The sequence below is a fragment of the Ursus arctos genome, unplaced genomic scaffold, assembly GCF_023065955.2.
Source record: "Ursus arctos isolate Adak ecotype North America unplaced genomic scaffold, UrsArc2.0 scaffold_15, whole genome shotgun sequence".
Lineage (NCBI taxonomy): Eukaryota > Metazoa > Chordata > Mammalia > Carnivora > Ursidae > Ursus > Ursus arctos.
Window position 1 is genome coordinate 52,967,549 of NW_026622819.1, and position 16,868 is coordinate 52,984,416.

The following is a 16,868-nucleotide window of genomic DNA, read 5'->3' on the forward strand; positions in this document are numbered from 1 at the left end:
GGGCTATCATGAAGGGCTTATATGATGATCCAGGAGATAATTGAGAAATTTGGGATGCTTGTTCATCTCTACCAAATCTGGCTTATGTTATTTCTGAGCCAAGCTGTTGACCTTTTCTTACTTCTTTTGTTAAGCTGTGGCACCAAAAGGATTATGTATCCAAACAATATTAGAGAAGCTTTTCACCATGAGAAAAGTAGGGGGCTTAAATTTATTGAATACTGCTGCATTTAACCTATTTAATTGGAACACGTTAATTAGATCTAATTGCAAAGTTGTTTTAATTGGAAAATCAAGCATTGCACTGATATTGGTGTGCATGATTAAACAAAGTAACTGAGGTCACCAGTAGATTGTGTAAGATTCATGCCTGTGATTAAGTATGAAAGTTAATCAATTTAATTTATGTGATTGATGTTAATTCTTTCCTTTTGAAATTGCCTGTTCGTATCTTATTTTATCAAGATACCGTGTGTGGAATGTCAACTAAACTACAGTAGCTCTTCCGTTTGTTTATTTTAGTATAATGATGTGTTTATTTCTGATCTAAGTAATTTTAACATGGTTTTTGTGTCACTAATTAAGATTTTCAAGTTACTGGAAATAAAATTAGATTTTCTATTAAGAAAATTTAATTTTCCTGGGGAAACAATTCAAGCAACATGGGAAACTTAACCTATTAGTTCCATTAGTGGAGTTGATAGTTTATTGCCTTAAAACATATGCCACACAGCTCAGGAACAAAGGTGTCCCTTTTTTTAATCATCTCAGTGTCAATGTACTTTATGCTTCCTGATCACAATGATGATAATTGTAATAATAATGAGAAGATGAAGAACATTTATATAGTACTTATTATGTACTACTTATTATATGATACTTATTATGTGCCAGGCATTGTTTTAATTTCATTAAATATAATAACCCATTCAATAACTTATATTATGTAAATGCTTTTGCTTCTGTGAATTTTCTTTTATCAAAGTCATAGTGGTAATATCTTCTTATGTATTGGTTGTTGTCTTTTGCACAGTGACAAACATACATAGTTAAGTCATAGCAAGATAAAATTATTTGCCTAGCTTATGTATTTAGTAGACACTTGATACATTTTCATATTTAACATTGTAAAAATTGAGTCTATTCATATGATTGGATCTGTGCCTTGTATCAGTCAGGATTCTCCAGAGAAACAGAACCAATAGGAGATATTTATATCTTTATTTTATCTATATCTACCTATCTACATACCTACCTAGCTATAGAGAGAATTCCTTTAAGGATTTCTTTTAGGGACTTGGCTTCTGTGATTTGGGAATGGGGAATGGGTTGCAAGTCTGAAATTGTAGGCAGGCTAGACACTCAGGCAGGAGATGATGCTGCAGCTCTGAGACTGATATCTGTGGAGAGGGCCACCAGACTGGAAACTGACACAAGAGTTAATATTGCAGTCTTGGAGAATTTCTTCTTCTTCAGAAAACCTCAAGTATTGTTCTTAAGGCCCTCAACTGACTGGATGACATCCATCCACAATACTGAGGGTAATCTCCTTTGCTTAAAGATAATTGATGATAGCTATTGACCACATCTATAAAATGCCTTTACACAAAAAAACACTTACCTAAGTGTTTAAGTAACTGGGTATGATATGCTAACTCTGTTGATACATAAAATTCACCATCACATAACTTAAATTTATACTGATGGTTTCCAAAGATGAGCAGGAGTCATGGGAATGAATATATACCTAACTATAGTGAAACATCAATGTAGTATTATTCTGCAGTTAGGTAATAGTACAGAGAACTTGGTAATAGTTTGCAGTGTTAAAGTTGTGACAGACTTTTTTTGAAATCTTTTCTTCCTTTCCTTTCAATGTTTCCAGATTCCCTTGTAGCCTGGGGGCCATGGAACTCAGTTTTTATGCAAAAGACATGACTATAGGTCTCCTGAGGAAGGAATGTTGCCATGAGGAACTTCATTTTTTTCTAAATAAAACATAAAATAAAAATAAAAAACAAATACTGCTGCACAGATTTTCTCCTTCCCTTTCTTCTTGCCCAAGCTATAGAAATGAAGCCTAGAAAAGTGGTAATCACTGGCAACCATAAGGACAAAAGCCCACACGTCAAAGATGGTGAACCTGTGAGATAGGAAGAACTAGCTTCCCAGAGGACAGTACCGCATTGTTACTCTTGGCTACTATTCCTTGTCACTGGACTTCTTATTGTGTAGGAAAAACAATACACCTCTGTTTTAAAGCTACTACAAGATGTGGTTCCTTGGGTTTGTTTGCTTTTGTTTTTGTTAGTATCAGGACACAATCCTCTCTAAAGTTTTATTTTGTTTTGTTTTGTTTTAACAATTTTTATTAGTAAGGGAGAATTTGTTTATATTTATTGGCTATGCAAAGCAAATTGTGATATAGAATTGCATCATCATCTTTGACATTTAATATCATTTTATAAGGAGAGATAATTCTAAAACAATATTAAAGCCTTCCAAACTTTCCAAAGCAAAATCAAGGGCTCTTCCAAGAATATGCAGTGTTGACTAGGAGGGACTATGAAATCATCTACATACTGGTTTTTTTCTGACCTGTATTACTATCCCTATACCTTAGTAACTGATATTATTTAAAGTTAATTTCTAATGTAAAGGATAATAGGACATACAAGACTATGGAGTTTTGGAGGGGACACTCAGTTAATTTAAGAAGAGGAACAAAAGAGATTCAAAGATAATAGTGAGAGTAGGAGACTTGAAAATTAAAGCTATACTTTCTTTCAACTGTTTATGAGTTAGCTGTCTCTTCCCCAGGGATGAAATGGAATGATGGTGGTATCAAAAACATAATCTTACCTTTGCCTTGTTCTCTTATACTGTTTATTGTCCGGTACACATTGATAAAGACATATATACTGGGCCATTGAATGAATGAAAAGCAAACTAATTAAATATCAGGGTACCAGAGATATTCATGTCAGAAGTGCTTATAGAAGATCAAACAAAAAATAACAAGAACTTAGACTAAAAAGGAAATTTCAAGAAGATATACATGAATTCTATGAAATTTTGGAGTGTATAGACAAAGAGAATGCCATTTTATCTAATAAAATCAAGCCTACAAGAGTAAGGATCACTTCTTGCAATTTTAAGTTAAAAAATGCATACGGGGTTATCTCGTGGTTTTAGGATTTTAAGTTATACACACATGCATGTGTGTTTATATTTGTGTATGTATTATATATGTGGTATAAAATAAGGAATAAAGAAGTTTTAATTCCCAGGGTTTTCACGATCTTGAGGCATAAATACAGGCAGATCATGGCATTTCCACGTGTTGTTTTCCATGTGTTTTCAATAATTTCATTAACTGTTCAGAAGACCATGACCTCAGTGTCAGGCACTTGACACATAAACAGCCAACACTGTGTGTAATGGAGAAGTTGCTTACAAACATAAGGTCAACATTTATAACTTTGGTGATTTTACAAAGATTCCCTATTTCTTAGTTCTCTTGAATGATAGGGAAAATGTGGGAGCACTAAATCTGCATTCTAAAATGTCATTGATAGGCTAGAGCTGACAAATGGGTGTCCTATTAGATCAGGCATGCAATTAAAATTCACTTCTGGTCCAACCATTCCCTGTTTTCTCCCAACAATGAGATATTTACTCAGTTATCATTAATCAAGGAACCTGAGTAGAAAAATACAGAAATACATCTTTGTAAATACTACTATCTAAAAGGAAACTACTGTCTAAAAGGAAACCAAAATACAGACCAAAAGTGCTTTCATGGTGCAAGAAAATGCAATAAAGCATATTCCATCCACTAAGGGAATAAAGAATATCATAACATATTCAATAGCAAATTGAAAGTATAATCTAGAATTATATTGCTCAGTATGGTAGTCACTGAATATATGCAGCTATTGAGCTCTCCAAATGTGGTTAGTGCACATCAAATATAAAGTGTAAATTGAAAAATATACTGAGTTTTGAAGACTTATTGAAAAATAATTTAATAACTTTTTTATTATATGTTTAAATGAAATATTTTTAGATCATGAGTTGTATAAATTATATTGAAATTAATTGCTACCAGTTTTAAAGCCATAGAAGCTATATGTGTTTGTTCCCCAAGCCCACATTATTAGTACTAGTAAAGTAGCATCTTATTTGCATGCTTATTTCTTTTTCTTGCCCAATTAATCTCGTTAGAACCTCTAGTTCAGGTTGAATGTTGTATAGAAGTGATGAAGTGGATATGCTTACCTTATTCCTGATCTGATTGGAAAAAAGAAAAAAAATCAGTCTTTAAGCACTAAGTATGATGTTAGGTGTAGGTTTTTGGTAGATGACCTTTATCACATTGAGAAAGTTCCTTTGTATTCTTGGTTTGCTGAGAATTTTTACCAAGAATGGACAATGGATTTTCTCAAAGGCTTTTTTTTTTTTATTGGAGCAATCATATATATATTTTTTATCATCTTGTTAATATGGTGAATTATATTATATTTTGCATGTTAAACCAGCCGTGCATTCCTGGGATAAATCCCAATTAGGCATTGTGTATTCCTGTTTTTATATTGATAATATATATATATTCCTGTGTGTGTGTTTGTGTATGTGTGTGTGTATATATATAACTAAAATTATGTTTAAAATTCCTGCATCTGTGTTCAAGAGGAATATTTAGTTTGTAGTTTACTTTCCTTGCATAGTGTTTATCAGGTTTTGTATCAAGGTAATTCTAGCTTTATAGAATGAGTTTGGAGGTATTCCCTTTCCTACAATATTCCAGAAGAGTTTATATGGAAATCCCCCCCACTCCCAGCCCATTAATTGTTTCATGGAAATCATCTGTGAAGACATTAGGACATAGTATTATCTTTGTGAAAAGGTTATTAACTACAACTTGAATTTCCTTAATAGATGTAGGGTATTCAGATTATTGTATTTCTTCTTTAGTGAACCTTGGTAGTTTCAAGGCCTTTTTCGTTTTCATCTAAGCATGGATTTTATTGGCAAAAAGGTTTTCATAATATTTCTTGTTTTTAACTTCTGTAAAATTTCTGTAGTAATGCCACTTCTCTCATTTTTGATATTGACAATTTGCGTCATCTCCTTTTTTCCTGATTGGTTTTGGAAAAGGGTGGCCAATTGCTTTAATCTCAAATAACCAGTTTTGGGTTTTTTTGGTTTTTAAATATAAATAATCTGTTTTTGTATAATTAATCCCCACTTTGCCTTTATTACAATCCTCTCAGTTGGATTTCATTCTCTCTTATTTTTCTAGTTTTTTTTTAAATTTCAAAATCAATTTTATTGCAGCCAAAACAGTGAAATTAACTGTACATAATAAACTATATATGTATAATAAACTATTATATATATATATATATATATATATATATACACACACACACACACACACACACATTTTAAGTTACAGGGAATAAAGTTTATCTTGGCAGATAGTGTTAAACAAAATTGAAGTTGCATACACTAGTAACATAACATCCTCAATTTGGTATAAGTGTGACACATTTCCCATTTTCCTGTCTTCTGCTAAATCACCATAACCTAAACTGCTTTATAAAACTGATATGTTGAATTTAGCTTTACTGTTTTCACTTACGCTCTGATTCCAAACAAAACTTTTCATAAGCTTCTTCTATCTCTGGGTCCATCTCATCATCAATATCATCCAAGTATGGATCACCAGCCCCTGATAAATCTGTCCCATTTTCTTCATAATCTGGAAAAAAAGTCTTCTCTTTCAAGTAACTCTTGATATTTCTCTTGGTAATCTGGATCAGCTGTGGTGAAAGGAACACCATCAGAGGTATAAAATGTTGGTTCATTCATAAAATAATTAGGATCATTTTCAGGTGTTGCTTCTCTGTATGTTGAAGTTGCATGGACTCTACCCCAGTTCCTTAACTGGAGTTCTACAAGCTTCAAGAGCATCTATTTCACATCTCTGCTGCAATTTGCATCTAGGATAACATTTTCAATTCTCTGAATGATTTCTTCCATATCAGTCTAGTTTCTTTTTTAAAAAAGCTTTTATTTATCTATTTATTGAGAGGGAGATAAAGAGAGACAGAGAGAGAGAACTTGTGTGAATGCAGGGAGGGACAGAGGGAGAAGGGAGAGAGAATCCCAAGCTGACTTTGCTCTGAGTGCAGAGCCGACAAGGGGTGCCATCTCACGACCCTGAGATCATGACCTGAGCCAAAATCAAGAGTCGGATGCTTAACCAGCTGAACCACCCAGGCACACCTTATTTTTCTCGTTTCTTACATTGGATGCTGAAGTCATTGATTTGATATTTTCTTCTTTTCTAACATAGGTATTTAATTCTGTAAATTTTCCCTTAAGTATTGCTTTGTCAACATCTACCGTATTTAGTAAGTTATATTTTCATTTCCATTCAGCACAAAATACTATTTTTTTTCTTTTGAATTATTTTTTGACTCATGGGTTATTTAAATATATGCTGTCTAGTTTCCAAATTCAAGGAGTTTTTTTCTAGAGATTTTTCAGTGTTTAATTTCTAATTTAATGCCATGTGGTCATAGAATAAACTTTGTATACCTTAAGGCCTTTTAAGTTTAATGAGATTGTCTTTTAAATTTAATGAGACGTAATGGGACCCCAAAATGAGTATCTTGGAAAATGTTTGATGTGTATTTCTGAAGCATGGATGTTCTGTTGTTTTTGGATAGAATATTTTATAATGACAATTATAAAGAGTTGCTGCTTGGTTGTTTAAATTTTCTGTAATTTTGCTGATTTTTCTGTCTACCTCTTGTTTCAGTTATTGAGATGGGATAGTGAAGTCTTTCATTCATTTTTTTTTAAGATTTTATTTATTTATTTGAGACAGAGAGAGAGCCAAGCGGGGAGGAGGGGCAGAGGTAGAGAGAGAGGGACAAGCAGACACCCTGCTGACTGGTGAGCCCAAGTTGGGGCTTGATCACAGGACCCTGAGATTATGACCTGAGCCGAAGTCAGACACTTAATCAACTAAGCCACGCAGGCACCCTAGAAATCTTTCATTCTCACTAGAAATTTATCCTGGAAGTTTTTATCAATTTCTGTTCCATGTATTTTGAAGCTTTATTATTAGTGTCATAGCACTAAGGATTTTTACATTCTCCTGATTAATCAATCACTTAATCATTTTTAGAAAAAATGTCTTTCTATCCCTGGTATTATTACTTGATCTAAATTGTCTTTATCTGTCAGATGTAGTGAAAAGAAGAGCCATATGCACCCCAATATTCATAGCAGCATTGTCCACAATAGCCAAACTGTGGAAGGAACTGAGATGCCTTTCAACAGACAAATGGGTAAAGGAGATGTGGTCCATATATACAAAGGAACATTACTCAGCCATCAGAAAGAATGATTACCCAACATTTGCATCAACATGGATGGGACTGGAGGAGATTATGCTAAGTGAAATAAGTCAAGCAGAGAAAGACAATTATCATATGGTTTCACTCATTTGTGGAACATAAGGAAGAGCAGAGAGATAGGAGAAGGAAGGGAAAAATGAAGGGGAGGGGGGTAAACAGAGGGGGAAATGAACCACAAGAGACTATGGACTCTGGGAAACAAACAGGGTTTTAGAGTTGAAGGGGTGGGGGGATGGGCTAGCCCGGTGAAGGGTATTAAGGAGGGAACGTATTGGATGGAGCACTGGGTGTTATACGCAAACAATGAATCATGTAACACTATATCAAAAACTAATGATGTACTGTATCGTGACTAACATATCATAATAAAAAAAAATCAAAGATACTTAGAAGTCACCTCCCTAACCTTTCTCCAATATATGAATCCTTCTTCCAAAGTTGGGGTAGGCAGATGTACAGGTCCTGCTGGAGAACTTCGGTAGGATTAGAACATCTTATGAGGCACCATGTTCCCTTTGGATCATCCCTACTTAATAAAAAAGTTCTTCCTAAAAAAAAAAAAAAAAATGTCTTTATCTGATACTACTTCAGCTACTCTACCTTCTTTTGGATTATTATTAATAGGGCATATCATTTTCTATTTTTTTTACTATGTACCTATTAGTGATTTTATATTTAAAGGGTGTTACTTGTAGATAGCACCTAGGTAGATTTTGCTCTCTTATCCAATTTGATATCTCTGCATTTTAATTGGGAGCATATGGACTATTTATTGTAATGTAATTATTTCAGTAATTTTAATTGTTCTATTCCCTGCCCTTTTTTTAGTCACTTCACTATCATTCTTTTGTTATTTTAGTACAGTAAGTGTATCTTAAACATAGAAAAAAGAGTAACTAGCTCTTAACAATTTGATTTAACATTTTACTGAAGGTCTCTAGCCAGACAATAATACATGAAATGAATAAATTGTGAAAAGATTACAAAGGAAGAAAGAAAACTGGAATTATCTTCAGATGCTTGCTTACTTAGAACACTCAAAAGAATCAATAGATAAATTATTTAATTGGGATTGCTAGATTTAACACCATTATTAAGTGATTGGTTTTACTCACTAACAATTAGTTGTTAGAAAATCATTCTTTTACATTGCGTGTTTATGTTGAGCATTTAACAATTTGTGGAAGGACATCTAAAATTGATGGTTGGCTGTTTCTGATAGGTTTCTCTACCTTGTTCGGTTATGGCTTTGTCTGTAAAGCTTATGTCCCCTAAATTGCACGGCTATGATAGCTAACTCTTGAATTCACTTGGTTTGGTGAACACCTTAAGGCAAAATATCCTGCTTACTTTCTATGTTCCTATCTTCACTCAGTCACTTAAATTCTTGCTAATGAATCTTGTCATGGAGGAGAACTTATCCAGTAATTTTAGTCGTTTTTAATGAAACAATTTGTCCATTTCCCATCTGCCATATTACCGAAAAAGCTTAACCTCTACAATTTTCACAGCTGTATAATTCACAATGTATAATTCTTACAATGCTATAATGAGGAGGATAGGAAAAGTTTCAGTAGTTCCATCTCAAATATTAAAATTAAATGAATAAGACAAACAATTTACAGTCTCATAGTTTCTATAGGACAGAAGATAAATTAGAACATTTTTTGTCTCTTTATCTAGTGCTCTTAAGAGCATTTAAATATGATGCCCTGAATTAAACAAAAAAGTTATCTGAGTATACAATACAATAAGGCTATTCTTTACTATATTTCCATATATTTATATACATTTAACGTAAGCTCTCAGTAGATTTTTTTCATTAGGTCCATTTTAACCTAATTATTCAACAGAAATCTCTTGAGTACCTACCATGGATTTGCCCCTGATAAGTAGACAAATTATTAAGACACAGACTTTTTCCTCTATAGGTTATGAGTCTCAGGTTGTAAATGGTGAAAAATGTAACTTACTCTGACTTAAAAATAAAGATAATTAATTGATTTACACAGCTGAGAAATGAAAAAATCAAATTGATTTCAGACAGCCTTTGAGTCAGCAGCTCAGTAAAGTAAGCTGAGATCTGACTTCTTTCTGCTTTGACTATGGTGGTGTTGGCTACTCCACCAACCTCCACATACTGTTCCATTAGCCCTGCTTATCTAAGCTTTTCTCCTGTGGTAGAGTCCAGGTTTTATATTCTCATTTTACATCTTCCATGAAATAAAAATCAGTCTTTTCTGATAAGAAAAAGTTTAAAAGAGAAAGTGAAAAGTTTTCCCTCATAGAAAAACTCAACAAATATATGCTCACATCACATCACATGAGCCTTCTTAGAATATTAGTCTACATATGAATCTGGTTACTTTTGAGATAACAGGACATGCTGATTGGCATGGGCCTGGACGTGAGGGTGATTTCAACTGTATTTAAGCCGTATGACTGATAATAGTGGTTGAAAGAGAAGGGGTTTTACCAAGATAATTCAGAGACTATTAAGAATAAGGAAGGTAGGACTCCTAGGTGGCTCAGTGGGTTAAGTGTCCAACCTTGGTTTTGACTCAGGTCATGACCCCAGAGTTGTGTGATGGACCCCTGCCTAGGGCTCTGTGATGAGCATGGAACATGCTTAGGATTCTCTCTCTCCCTCTCCTTTACTGCTCTCCACCCTGTCACCTATGTACTCTCTCTCTTTCTAAAAATAAATAAATAAATAAATAAATAAATAAATAAATAAATAAGGAAGATCCATTTGCAGTGATGTGGATAGAACTAGAGAGAGTATCATGCTAATCAAAATAAGTCAATCAGAGAAAGACAAAGACTATAGGATTTCACTCATACATGGAATTTAAGAAACAAAGAAAAAATCATAGGAGGAGAAAAGAGGCAAAACAAGAAACAGACTCTTAACCATAGAGAACAAACTGATGGTTACCAGAGGGGAGAGAGGTGGGGAATGCGTTAAGTGGTTGATGAGGATTAAGGAGTATACCTTTGATCAGCACCAGGTGTTGTATGAAAGTGTTGAATCACTATATTGTATACCTGAAACTAATATTACACTATATGTGAACTAACTGGAATTTAAATTAAAAAAAAGAGGAAGAAGAAGAAGAAGAAGAAGAAGAAGAAGAAGAAGAAGGAGAAAAAGAAGAAGAAGAAGAAGAAGAAGAAGAAGAAGAAGAAGAAGAAGAAGAAGAAGAAGAAGAAGAAGAAGGAGAAAGAGGAGGAGGAGGAGGAGGAGGGAGGAGGATAGGGGGTGAATGGAGGCTGGTGATGGGAATGGGGAGTGGAGAGGATAATTACTTCTGTGGTCCATGCCATCTTTTAGAAATTTTTTGAATTGAGAACTTTAAATTGTCACTAAAATTTTTTGAGTCATTGAGTGTAGTCAAGAATTGTCAAATCTTAAATGGCAGACTAATATTAGGCTAGGCTCCTCTTTATCATGATGTTTGACTCTGCTTTTTAAATATAATCATATGATTTAGATATATTCCTATAAATTTTATCCTACTGGTTTTTCACTGCAATTCCTGCTTGTTGAGTCTTTTCAGAATCTTGATTCTGTCAACTGTCATATTAACTTACCCTTCTAGACTGAGGTCACCTGAAAATGTGATAAGCATACCTCCTTTATCTCTATCTACCACATAGATAAAAATGTTTCATAGGATAAGGCCAAATATACTGGTTGAGCATTTTGCTTTTTTTTTTTAATATTCATGGACAAAAACTTGAATAAGTAACCCCTAGTACATGATAAAATTAGGGTAAAAATATTCAGTTTTTCTACTAGTATCCATGTCAGCTTGAATTAGTACTGTCAATAGTAAGCATTCACAATCACATATGATTATAGTCAAGGTTGGGTAAGAATAAGAAATTAAAGAAATTAAAGAAAGGTCAGGTTTATCTGTTGTGCAGAGTTCATGGTTTAAAAAAAGAGACAGAGAACAGTGATTTTACATTTTGATGTATCCATTTCAACTATGTCAAAACAGACAAAAGAGTTCAGTATTACTGTGTTAGAATGTTTACATACTTGGTATGCATCTGTAAGAGTGCCTACAATACTGACTCCATCTTTGGCCCTTCATCTTGTTCATGTTTGCTCAATGACCTTTCTTGGGGCTATGTGTCCCAGGCCTCTTGGAGATTAACATACATACCTTAGAAATGCCTGCTGAGCCTGGCATGAGAGGAGGCTTGTTTTGGCCTCCTTTTAGAGTCTGTTGGAGATGCAGGTACCACAAAATGAACAACTAAAGGTTAGCTGTCAATTAAGTGCATGCAAGCCTTTTGAGGTGCATGTGAACCCTTTGATTTTACTAGGGTGCCCTTCTTCGTGTCCCTTTGTTCTATATAAACCTGTAGACTATAGTCTGGATTTGGTGGAGAATAATTTGCAGCTGCTGTCGATCATCCTCTGCTTGATCCCTCCATCAGTAAGTTACCCTGAATAAAATTCCATGTAAACTGTATGCAGTGACCTCCTTCATTTTCGGGTCTCAAAGTGCCTTCTCAGTTTGGGGGATACTTTCTTTCTCTCCCCTGCCTTCTAACAGCATCTATTGGTTCTTGTTCTGTAAAATTACCTGCAGTGAGAATTACTAGCCATTTATTAATAATCCACTCTACCTTCCCATTGGTCTGGTGCTTTGATATTGTAGTTTCCAAGTTCTGGTTCACCCATTTGATCTTTTATGTGACCTTTTTTTGCCCTGCCTATTGTCACTTCTGCCTGCTTGATCTGTCAGTATGCTTCATGAACCCATGTTTGGTGGGCCATGCTGTGTGAATCATGTAATTTGTTTATTGATCATGCATTTCTCTATATAAAGGAAAGGTAGTAAATCAGGAAAAATTCAAGTAGAAGAACTGGGACAGCAAGTCTTGTGAGTAAAGGCTCACACTTTTAAGGGGAATCCTTTTTCTTTCCACCCAAAGCCAAGGTTAAGGCAGGAAATTTTACTTAGTGCCTCTCTTGGCTAACACTGTTTTATTGTTTTCACTGTTATTTTCATTTTGTTTGTCTTGTTGAAGGTTACACTACATCTCCACCTTCACCAAGGTCCCTGTCTCTTGTGCTTGAATGACCATTAAAACTTAAACCCCTAGATTAGATATTGTGAACTCTCTTAGGATAGCTGTAATAACAGTTCTCTACTCTGCTTCTCAGTTATCTTCATTTTGGCCTCTTTCATTGAAAACTCCCAGTTCCTTTCCTCATTCTTCATTTGTTTTCCTTACTATCTTTAATAATCGCAGCTGAGACCCTTCTAATATTAATGAAACTCAGACCTAATTAACTACTCCCAAGTCTAGGTTGACTACAGTAGGGGAATATTTTTTTCTGAAATATTATTACTATTATGCACTTATCTAATTATTCATATGTATTATCTCTATTCCATCATTCTGTTCAACTCAACACAAGATATCCTTCTTTTCAAAAGTTACTTTAAATTTATCTTTGTAGTTATTTTATTTTGGGTAGTACAGTCCAGTATTAATACATTAGAAAATAATCTGTGTTGGCCTACTTTGCTTCTGAGATCAGACAAGATCGGGCATGTTCAGGGTGGTATGGCTGTAGATTGTGTTGGCCCACTTTGAATTCTATCATTATATTATGTCATCATATAATATTAATATTTATGTCTAAAATAATACACTTATGTACATTAGGACATTTTAGGATACAATTCTTTATGTTTAGTATTCCTTGCTTAGATACACGCATCTCTAATACAGTATTATTAAGTTTATTTACAGTTTTTGCTATTGCAGATTATTAATTTAAATACATTTGTGATTGCGATTTTTTCCAGACTGTATGAAGTATGTACAATACGTACAGCCACATTCTTTTACAAATATGTTTATATACTTATTACATCAAGAATTAAGAGATGAAAGATAAAGAAAAGGAAATTATGTTTATAATTCCTGATAAAAAAAATAGTTTTTAGTCTATGAATTTCTATTCTCTCTTGTTAAAAACTAACTATTCAGATTATATGTATAACTTAGAGAGCATCCTACATTCATCAAAATGGAAGTCTCTTACCAAAAGTACACTTTCGATGATTGGGTAATAGATTTAGAGCTCAAAAAAGAATAAACCAATTAATTCTCTCAGAATAGGAAGGCACATTTTGGCCAGCATCTGGACCATATCAAACTTAACTCCTTTACACAATACTCTTTTCACAATTCAACTTGACCTTGAATGTGATTGCTTTTCTAGTTGTAAGTGCTGCTCTTAAATATATGATGCCTACTGTGTTGTCAGATGGGTAGCAGATCTGAAATGTACAAAATTAGAATGAGATGTGTATACCCAGGTGCATAGAGTTTGTGAAGGCCAGATCCAATCCTGTAGTGATGAAGTGTTAACTTGAAAGGATTGTTAGCCATAAAAAAGTCCCCCACCACGCACTCAGCTACACCTAAATTCCAATAGTTAATGTGGGCTTCATTTCTTTGCTTGAGATGAAATTCATGTGAACTGTAAATGCTTGATCAGGAATATTTCTCTGGCTTTGCCTGGCCAGAGAGACCCAGGGAGAGAAAAGCCCTAGGCCAAGAGCATCCTGCTGACCAATTGTTGCTAGTCTGCAGCTCAGAAATGAGAAAAGAAACAGGGCATCATTAGGATACATGGAAAATTTAGGTTTTTCGACATTCTGTTTCCAATCTCCAAATAGTGTTGATTCATTTTCATTCATTTCCTGCCCCAAACAAAAACAAAACAATACAAAAAAAAAAAAAAAAAACAAACAAACAACAACACAAAAAACACAAAAAAATCAACAACAACAACAATAAAAATTCCATCCGGGAGATAAAGATCTCCTTTCTGTTTTATATTTAGAAAGCAATAATGTTAAGTCCCAGGAAATTCTAAAATTGATCTGCTTCTTTGCAGTACCAGGATCGGCAGCATCAGCAGGTTCTTAGAGAAAAGTGTTGCAACTGGAACTATAGGAGAATAATTAAGGATGACTTGGGAGAGAGCTATAGGCTTAAACCCAGAGAAGTGGGACTAGCAGAAGATGGTGTAGTGGCACAAAGACAGAACCAACCAGGGAAACGGAACGTGGCATTTTCTAATGGTGAAAAATTTTCCTAAAGATCCTATACCAAAATAGCACCTAACACAAATACTGATGCTTTTTTATGCCTTTTCTATAAAATGGGAAATAAGGCACAAAGGAGTACAGATTACACAAAAGACAAGGATGGATTAGAGCAAAACAATTATGACAATGGCACATTAGGGTGGGTAGCTTAGAATGCTTCATTACTTCAACAAGTATCTGCTGAGCCACTATTTTTGCTTTTGTTGTTCCAGGCACCATGCAAAGATCTGGAGATACTACAGTGTATAAAACCAAAGATAATCTCTGAAATCTTGACCTAAGTAAAAAAGAATGACATACATTAATATAAAATTATAGCAATGTTATTGTTGGTAAGGGGAGTGGTGTGATAAAAGAATATGATAGGGAAAGCATATTGGTATACAGGTGATGCCTCCTTGAGAGAGTGAGTTTTGATTATCAGTTGTGAAAGATTTAAAATATGAAGATAAAGAATGAAAACGAGCATATAAAGAGATGCAGATCCCCAAGCCTGATTATTCAGGGTCTTGTAAGCTACATAAAGAAACTTTGCCTGAATCTTAAGAGAACTGGAAGCCAAACTTCATTGTGAAGAATGGACTTGCAATCATTAAGAACAGATGTAGGCTGACTGGGAAGGAGTCTACTTTTAGGAATGGAGAGGTATGATAATGATAGATTAGTTCGGAGTGCAATTGGAGAGGACTAAGAGAATGGAGAAATGCGGGATATATTTGAGAGAAAAATTCCATATGCACATAGATGCAACAGCAAGCAGGTAATGCAGCTAACACCTGCCACTCCCTCTCAAACAGCAACATTTTTCAGAGGTTGTTCATAGTGCTGGGGCCAGTACATCTCCAAAATAAATGTCACTCTCTGGTGCAGGTTCAGAATTTTTAAATGGTTCTTATTGTGATAACAATAAATCTTAGAGAGGGAGACAGACCATAAGAGACTCTTAACTCTAGGAAACAAACTGAGGGTTGCTGAAGGGGAGGTGGGTGTAGGGATGGGGTAACTGAGTGATGGGTATTAAGAAGGGCACATGTTGTGATGTGCCCTGGGTGTTATATGTAACTAATGAATCGTTGAACACTACATCAAAAACAAATGGTGTACTTTACAGTGGCTAACAACATAATACTAATGAAAAAGAAAGGCTCCTGATATAATGAGCACTAGGTGTTATATGCAATGGATGAATAATTGAACTCTACCTCTGAAACTAATGATACACTATCTGTTAATTGAATTTAAATATAATAAAAATTTTTTAAAAAGAAATCTTAGCATAGAAAGTGCAGGGGCAAGGTAATTGAGAGTACTTCAATAAGGAGAAAAGTGTGCATGTGGGCAGAGGAGGAGCAAAACTTTAGTAGAAGATCCCTGCTCAGCAGGGAGCCTACATCTCCCTCTCCTGCACCCCCCACTTGTGCGCACGCACTCTGCCTCTGTCAAATAAGTAAAATCTTAAAAAAACAAAAACAAAAACAGCTTTGGAAGAAAATTAAGTTACTTACTTCCTTAATATTTTTTTTTTTCCTGAAGTGCATATAAGTAATATTCCCTGTTTGAGCTTTGTGTGATTATGTTTACGGAAATGGAGAATGGTGGCAAAAGGTATAGAAAACTGACACATCCTAGAATCCTGCTACTCATTTTGTTTGCTCTTTTAGAGGCTTATTAGAATTGTAGACTCTCAGGCCCAAACTCAGTCCTACCTGATCAAAATCTATTTGTTAACGGATCTCCAGGTGATCTGGACGCACACTCAAGTTTGAGAATCACTATTTGAAAAAACATCTAGTAACCATCCCAAAGATGGGATGGAGGGCTGTGCTACTACACAGTATTTGACAAATTGTAGTCCTTTTGCTGCTCAGTCTCTTATAACATACACAGTCACACAACGTGACCTGAAGTTTATTTTTAAGTGTTGAATGTGTGCTCAGATACCACATTAGTCATACATCTGTCTGATGCTATTCATAATTAAAAGAAAAGCATACCAACTTTTGAAAATGGTAATGGACAAAAGTAAAATCTGTTGAAGTGACAAATGAAGAAAAATGTAAGTCATAGCTCACATTTATTAAAGAGAAAATTCTACCTGAAAACTTGAGAAAGAATGTGCTCCTAACCACAAACTTAAGTCAAAATATCAAAAGACTTCTTTTAAGTTGTTTGTCCATGGAGGTTCTTACAATATCCCCCCTTTTCATTCAAAAGCAAATTGCCTACCATTCCAGTTATCTACTGCTACATAACAAACCAATCCATAATTTAGCAGCTTAAA